The sequence below is a fragment of the Anomaloglossus baeobatrachus genome, chromosome 5 (assembly GCF_048569485.1).
Source record: "Anomaloglossus baeobatrachus isolate aAnoBae1 chromosome 5, aAnoBae1.hap1, whole genome shotgun sequence".
Lineage (NCBI taxonomy): Eukaryota > Metazoa > Chordata > Amphibia > Anura > Aromobatidae > Anomaloglossus > Anomaloglossus baeobatrachus.
The window spans coordinates 272,921,738-272,930,322 of record NC_134357.1 but is presented as its reverse complement, the minus strand read 5'-3'; positions in this window follow the sequence as shown (position 1 = coordinate 272,930,322).

Below are 8,585 nucleotides of genomic sequence, written 5' to 3'. Positions count from 1 at the left end.
TGCATGAAGTAAATAATAGAAAATCCACAAGACATGGTAAAAAGAGGACGGGAGATGAAATGGAAATATCCAGGCGGCAGAAGAAAACCTACTAGTGTAGTGCAACTCAACCTCAGGCCTCCAACACACATCCGTTAAAACCACATCCGTGTAAAACGGGCCGTTTTTCGGGTCCGTTTTCCGTTTTTTAGGTCCGTTTTTATGGCATGTGTGGCCTGCGTGTGTATCCCGTATGCTAGCCGTACGTGCGTGTGGAATGTCCATGTGTGCGTGAGTGAAATAACTGACGCGTGTGTGTGTTGCCCGTGTGAAATGTTCCGTGTGTGTGAGGCAACAAGGATTTTGTGTCTGGCTGATGTGCCTGTCTCAGGGTGGGGGTGTGTGTTGCAGTACCTGTGACGACCTGGCTAGTCCAGGGCGCCACATTCCCCCTTGGTTAAATGCAGACCGTCCGCGGGCTGCCCGTCCATCACCGGTTTTATTTTTCTTTTTAACTGTGAAAATATAAAACAACAACAATTTATGCATTTCAATTCTTCCCTTACGGGAGGTAGGTCACTTAAACGTTGCAAAACACATATATATACATTTTTAATAACAACGGACGGACGGCTTCCGCTCTCCCACCCAAGCAACCTAGCCCTGATGCTGCCCCTAAGAAGTGGGTAGCACCCCTTGACCCCAGTCCAGATCTAGGCTGCCCGAGCGGGAATGGGTATGGTAACTCGCACCCGGCTGTCACTTCAGGGGACCCCACGTCCATGGGGGACCCCTGACCCCCGGAGGATCGCCACCGGTTTCGGTATTGGCGGGCCTGGGCCAACACTTTCCTCCAGGCCCATCCTCCAAACCTGCCTCTCCGGAGGCGGCAACGGAAAACATGCCCCCAACATATTTACAATTCCACAAGTTCGTGGGTGCCCTGCGAGTTCTCAGGCATGTCCATGAAGAGTTCCTCATGCGAACGGTCCCACGGGGACAACTTGCCGGCAACGGCCGGGTCAATCACGGTCTCAATCAGGTCATTCTCTCGGTTTGATTAGTCTTATCATTCATTTACTTATTAGGGTAACGGTACTGGTGGTCCCAACGGTGCAACGGAGGGACCGCTGCCTTACTTCAAGTCCACACCGCAGGCCGGAGGAGGGGACTGGGCCGGTTCTTGGGCCTCCTGGCCTCCTCTCAGCTTGGCATCAAGGGCAAACCAGCCCCTCTCTCCACAGTGCCGCGTGTATGTGGCCTTCTGGTAGATGGGCATTAACATCCTGGCGGACCACAAACACCTCGGCCTCAAGGTCCGGCTCGAAAATAAATCCATACCCCCAGCGGGGGTCAAATCTTCGCACCTGACCCTCATGTATCGGGCCCCGTGCCCGGAAGGTGGCTCTGCAGAGGTTCTCCTTCTCCTGGATCGTGCGGGCTATCATCTCAGCCTTTCGCTTCTCCCTCTCCGCGATTTCCCGGCCCAGCTGGCTCGGTTCCCTGTCCCAGTAAGGGGCGTCTGCCTGCCCCTGCGTGCGGGTCGGGCCCCGCAGGACCTCCTTCACACTGCCCACTACTGGCGCCCTCTGTGGAAGGTCCCGCGGTGTCATGGCCTGGGGTGCTGCCTCACAGCGACGACCCGGCGCAGCCTCAGCCGAGGCGTGGGATATGGGTACAGGGGTCCTCACCTGCTGAGCCTCCGCCTCCTCCTGAACGGGACGGATCACCGGAGCCGGAACGGTACTGGGTGCGGTCACTTCCGATGCCGCCAGTGTGTCTTCGTAGACTGACGCTGCCCTCGGGAGCTTCCACGGAAGCGGTGCGGGTCGTCTGCGGACCTCGTCTGCAGGCTGGTCCACTAGGGCGGACAGGCAGGGTTCCGCTACCGGTTGTAGGGGTAGCGGGCCTAGTGGCGGGGCGGCAGCAGCCAACACGGGTAGCGGGGGAGGCAGCAGGGTGAGCGGGCACAGACCGGTCCCCTCAGCCGCAGCGACTGATCCTGTAGGGACACAGGGGCGTGGGTCGCTTACCCGCTCCTCTAAGTCTTCCTCCACCTCGCGTCTCCGTATGGCCGCCACCACATCCGCCATGTCGGCCTCCCACTCCTCCAGGAGGAGCTGCACTTGCACCTGCAGACGGCTGCTCAGTTGGACAGTCCGGACCTCCACCCATGCCACGGTGCCGGGCGCGGGCTCGGGGACTGCGGGGCTACCGGACGGACGATGCATGCTGGCAGCGGTATCTTCCAGGAACCAAATGGCGGCAGAGTCCTGGCGTCCCTGCTTTTATGGCCTCTGTTTACATGCGGCCGGACGCCATCCGTCCCTCCTTGGTCTTTTCTCGGCACCTCCTCTTCAGGGGTGGGGCTTCGGCTTTCGCGCCTCCACTGCTCGAGAAGACGCTCGAGCGGGAAAATCTTCGCGCCCAAGATGGCGGACTCTGAAATTTTTCAGCCGGACACCGCCGGCGGGGCACAGGGCGCACTTCTACCAGCCGGTAGAACGGTAAGATCCTGTTCATGACGCCAAGTTGTCGCGGGCGGGGAGGATGCCGCTGCGCTCGCCAACGCTCGGGTCCGGCACTGCTGCTGCTGCTGCTCGGTGGCTTGAGCGGTGGGCCGGATCCGGGGACTCGAGCGGCGCTCCTCGCCTGTGAGTGAAAGGGGGTAGTTTGGTTTGGGGATTAAGTCCGTGACGCCACCCACGGGTTGTGGTGAGGTTGGGCACCACCGCTGCTGGTGACGGGGATCCCGGGAGCGATGGCAGGGAGCAGCTGGGATGTTGTTCTCCCCCTCCGTGGGTAGGGGTTGGTGGTCCAGGGGCCCGATGAGGTGACGGGGAGGCAGGGTTGGCAAAGTGTCGGGTCACCTGGACTGCGCAGCGCGGTGCCAGATGGCACGGTTGTACTCACTCAGCCACAAATGTACGCAAAGTCTCTGGTAAACCAAACGGCTGGATGGACGGGTCCCGCAGCTGGCTACTGTAGCTTCTCCCGGACGGTTAGTGGTGGCTGCCTTTCCCTGCACCTTTGTGTATGTTCGGTCCCGATGGATTCCCACCGGTAACCCCCTCCCCAGCGTATATATGTGCCGGAGGAGCCCTTTTTCCCGCAGCCTCTGGCCCTTGGAACTCTAGCTGTGGCGGTAGCTGTATTTCCTTATACTGGTCGGACGGTTGCCTTCAATCGGGTCTTGGCTGTTAAGAAACCCCTGGGGTTCCGGTCACTGACGGATTTGACCTCTAATGGCGACTCCAAGCCTGGTCGGGGTCCGCAGGCCCTGCCTGTGTGTGCTGGCTTCACTTCGCTCCCCGGTTCGGTACCGGCGGGCCACCGCCCGTCCCCGGTCCTACGGTTCCGCGTTGATTCGCCTCTCCTGCAGACGGCCACCACCGTCTGCCAACCTTGCTCTTAGTGCCCGGGCCACACACCCGGACACGGTCAGTTTACTCCTCCACTCCTACTTCACTCCTCACTCTTGCACTCCCCTAACTGATCTGCTCTCCTTTTCCCGCCTCCAGGACTGTGAACTCCTCAGTGAGTGGGGCCAACCGCCTGGCTTCACCCCACCTGGTGTGGACATCAGCCCCTGGAGGGAGGCAACAAGGATTTTGTGTCTGGCTGATGTGCCTGTCTCAGGGTGGGGGTGTGTGTTGCAGTACCTGTGACGACCTGGCTAGTCCAGGGCGCCACACTTCAAATACGAGTATTGCTCTATCTCTTGATTCATCCTCTGTCTGTCCATTAAGGCCGCTTTACATGCTGCGATATCGGTACCGATATTGCTAGCGTGCGTACCCGCCCCCATCGTTTGTACGACACGGGCAAATCGCTGCCCATGGCGCGGACCCGTAACACATATGTACCAGCATAGCGACGTCTCTGTGACCAGCGAACCGCCTCCTTTCTAAGGGTGTGGTTCTTTCGGCATCACAGCGGTGTCACTAAGCTACCGCCCAATAGAAGCAGAGAGGCGGAGATGAGTGGGACGAAACATTCCACCCACCTCCTTCCTTCCTCATTGGCGGCGGCCGCAGGTAAGGAGATGTTCGTTGCTCCTGCGGTGTCACACGTAGCGATGTGTGTTGCCGCAGGAACGACGAACAACATCGTTACTGCAGCAGCAACGATAATTGGGAAGAGGAGGGCATGTCACTGATAAGCGATTTTGAACGTTTTTGCGACGATTCAAAATTGCTCATAGGTGTCACACACAACGACATCGCTAAAGCGGCCAGATGTGCGTCACAAATTCCGTGACCCCCAACGACATCGCTTAAGCGATGTCGTAGCGTGTAAAGCGGCCTTTAGTCTCGGTATAGTATTCTGAGGAAAACAATAACTTGATACCCAATGTGGAGGAAAAACTATGGCAAAAGTTAGCCAAGAACTGAACTCCTCTTTCGGAAATAATATTTTTGGGAACACCACGTAGTATAATAATATGGGAAATTAACATAGATCATAGTGTGACGCCCTGGACTAGCCAGGGGTCACAGATAGTCCCCTGCACAACACCTGGTCCCCCAAAAAGGTTCCACCAGTCAACCAAAACCCTGAGTCACCCCTATCTGTCCTGGAGATCCACACCCGGGGGCGGGGTCAGGCGGTTGGCCACGCCCAGCGAAGAGGATTGATGGGCAGGGGCGGGCAAAAAACAGAGAGTTCAAACAGTTCGTGTTAGGGGGAGGAAAGGAGAGGAGGTAGCTGTGAAAGCTGAGAAGTAAATCTGTCAGGGCCTAGGTGGGAGCCTAGGGACCCTGTGGCCAGGAGACAGATGGTGGTGGCTGTCTGCAGGAGGCCGGGAGTAGAACCGGCGGAACCGTCAAGGCACCAGGGCTGGGTCGTAGCCCGCCGGTATCGAACCGGGGAGTCAAACCGAAACCGGAGCACCAAAAGAAGGGTACTCAGACCCTGTATGAGGCCCAGAAGCAACTGGACCAAGTCAAATCAACTGATTGAGGCTTGGATTATAGGTCCATTCCCACCCAAAGTCCCGATAGACGGCAACAGCCCACCGAGGGGGATAGCAAGCCATCGCCCAGGCACCGCAATCCCACGGGCCAGCGCCTGCGGGCAAGAGGGCTCCTCCGGCACCTACAAGTCAGGGTGCGGACTACCGTTGTTGAGACATAGGCAGTCACACAGTCAAGAGGGTGCAGGGAAAGAAGTCACCTCCAGCCCGAGTAGGGGAAATCACGCAGCCGGCTGCGGGCACCGACCACCATTCCGTTTTTGGTTTACCAGTGACTCCGGTGTGTTTCTTCTGAGTGAGTACACCAGTGCCCTCAGGTACAGCGCTGCGCAACGCCGCCCTGCCCTGCATCCCTCCGATAGCTCCATTCATCACCCCCAGCGGGCCCCGGGACTCACACCCCCTACCCACGGAGGGGTCAACACCTAGCTGCGCAACAACACCGCCACCCGGGAGCCCCCACCATCACCAGCAGCGGTGGTGCCCACAATCATCACGACCCGTGGGTGGCGTCACGAACAATCTCCATAGCGGCCATGGCCGCACACCCAGCCGATCACCAAAACAGCCCCCCTTTACAGAGCGACGTGACCCCCCGGGACCGGGGACGGTCAAGCCACCGACACCCACCCGAGCACGCAGCCGAGCCGCAGCCGAGCCCCAGAGTGGTACACATCGACTCTTCTGGCATCACGAACAGGATCGACCCAGTCCACTTACCCGTGGAAGTGCGCCTTGAAGTTGTCGTCAGCGGCGTCCCGCTGAAAAAAACGGAGAAGTCGCCATCTTTTAGCGGAAGTTTCCCGCCTTCACCATCTTCCCCAAGAAATAGAGCGTGAAGCGAGGCCCTGCCCCCTGGGAACAGAGCGGCGCTGCAGAGAGTAAAAGAGTGACAGGAAGAAACCAAGGGGGAGCGGCCGAAGATTGAATCCCATGTGACCGAACGGATAAAGGGCAGGGACTCCAGGACTCTGCTACCCGTCTTGTTCCTGGAACTCGAGCATACAGCATGTCTGCCCCGTCCGAGAGCCCCGAATTCGCGGAGCCCGCGCCCGGAACATCGGCGTGGGTGGAGGCCCGGACAACCCTCATGTTCTGCTGGCTGCAGGTCCAGGTGAGGTACCTGATGGAGCAATGGGCGGCCGAGATGGGGGAGATAGCCGCGGCCATGCGGGCACGCGAGATGGGGACGAATATGGAGGAGAGGGCGAGCGACCCACGCCCATATGTCCTTGAGGGACCGGCCGCTGCAGCTGAGGGACCCGGTCTGCCCCCAATTCTCCTGTCACCCCCTCCGCTGCCCGTATCGGTTGCTGCCGCTTCCCCGCTTGGTCTGCCCCGACATCGGCGGCGGAGTCCGTCCCAGTTGCCCAGAAGGATCCGCCTGTGGAAGCAGCCCGCGGACGACCGTATGCACGGCCCGCACCTGTCTCGCTTCCATGGAAGGAGGGTTCCCGGAGGAAGCCCGCTTCCGAGGAGGCCCCGCCACTCCAGGAAGCAACCGCACCCGAAGAGATCCCGGCCCCGGCAGTCCGCCCGGCCAAGACGGAGATGCCAGATACCCAGTGGCCCGCCCAGCAGGTAAAGCTGGCCGCTCCCCACACCCAAGCCTCGGCTGAGGCGGTGCTGGGTTGTCGCTGCAGGGCAGCACCCCAGGCCACGACACAGCAGGGTTCCCAGGAGAAAGTGCCAATTGTAGTTGGCACGTGGGAACTCCGGCTGGGGCCGACCCGCGCACCTGAGGGGCACGCAGACGCCCCGTATTGGGAGTGGCAGCAGAGTCAGCTAGGCCGGGAAGTCGAGGCACGGGAGAAGCGAGGGGCCGCGGTGCTGGCCCGCACCAACCGGGAGAAACAGAATCTCTGGAATGCCACCTACAGGATGCGGGGCCAGATTTATGAAGGCCTGGTCCGGCAGTTTTGCCCCCGATGTGGATGGGGGTTCATTTATGAGCCGGGCCTGGAGGCCGAGGTCTTCTTTTCCCGGCGGGATGTCTACAGCTATCTGCCCCTGGGTCACCCGGATCGTGACCTGAAGCCCTGCGAGTTGGTGATATACACCCGGCATTGTGGGGAGAGGGGCTGGTTCGCCCTTGATGTCAAGAGGAGGGCGAGCCGCAATGTTCCCGGGCGGCCCCACTCCCCTCACCCACCGTACAACTCCGACGAGGTCATAGTCGAGGAGGAGTACAAGGAGGAAGCCGAAGAGAAAAATTAAAATGAGGTAGCAGTTCCGGCTGCCTAGTCCCCGTTGGGACCTATGTTTGTGGTAGCGGACCAGCTACTGAAGTGCCCGTTCCTGTTGGGAATGATGTTGTCCCCGTTTCACCCTCCCCTTCTGCATGAGAAGTCATGAACATGGCTGAGAACTAGCAGGCCACCCAAAAACTATTGGGTTTGTAAATAACCCCCCCCCCTTTTTATGCTTTCCCGCTGCTGCCAGTCTCCGGAGAGGCTGGTTGGAGGATGGGCCTGTGGGAAACTGTTGGCCAAGGCCCGCCACCATTGCAACCGGTGGCGATCCTCCGGGTCGGGGGTCCCCTGGACGCGGGGCCTCTGAATGACTGCCGGGTGCGATGTACCGTACCCGTTCCCGCTTGGGCGACCTGGGTCAGTTTCCGTTTTCCGGACTGGGGAAAAGGGGTGCTGCCCGTTTCTTAGGGGCAGCATCAAGGTCAGGTTGCTCGGGTGGGAAAGCGGAAGGAAATGGACCCGTTCCCGTTTAAACCATTTAAAGTAACATTAAAAGTAAAGTGCCTCCCGTTATGGCAATATCAAAAAGAATTCTTGATGTAAATAATGTGTCAGAGTTCCGGGTTTTCCAGTTTTATTTTGAAAGAGCTTGCCCTTTGTTAACATGGAGTTTTCTGTTCTGTTGCCCTACTTCCTGTCCATCTGCATAAAAGCCGCCCCTAAAGCTTAGTCCAGTGCCTGAGTATACTGTTTCCTGTGTTCTCCTGCCCTGCTGCTCTTGGTGCCTGATTGTTATTTGGATCCCCTTGAAAAACAACCGACACCGACTCTGGACTTCATCTGGTCTCATCTAGCTGTGCCCGGACTCCGTTTGCCGTCTTTGGTCGGTACTTCTGCCCGGTTCCTTCCGTTTCTTAACCGCTCTGGACTCATACCGTACGGACATTTTTGGACTTACCTATTGCCCTTTTGTGTCCCGGCTGCTGCGCATTTAGGCCTTCTGGGGTGATTGCCAGACAGTCCCTGTATAGGGGTTCGCTCTTGGTGGTCTCCCTGGGGGAGTCCGGTGCGCGGTCCCGGGAGTTCCCTTTCGCTCCGACCCTGGAAGGTATTTCCTGTGTGTATGTTCTACTGTGTTTTTGTTCTGTTTATGTACATATTGCTGGTTGCATATTATAAACATCTTGCACCAAGAACTCGTCTCTGGTTGTCATTGCCCTAACGCAATCGAAATCCTCAGTACATACAATAGTATTACATAATGTTAGTATGCTTGTGCATGTGGTGTTTCCTATTTTTCAGAAAAAGAAAATAAACCCGGTGGTGGTGGCCCGGCAGCCCACGGACGGTCTGCATTAAACCAAGGGGGAATATGATGCCCTGGACTAGCCAGGGGTCACAGATAGTCCACTGCACAACACCTGGTCCCCCAAAAAGGT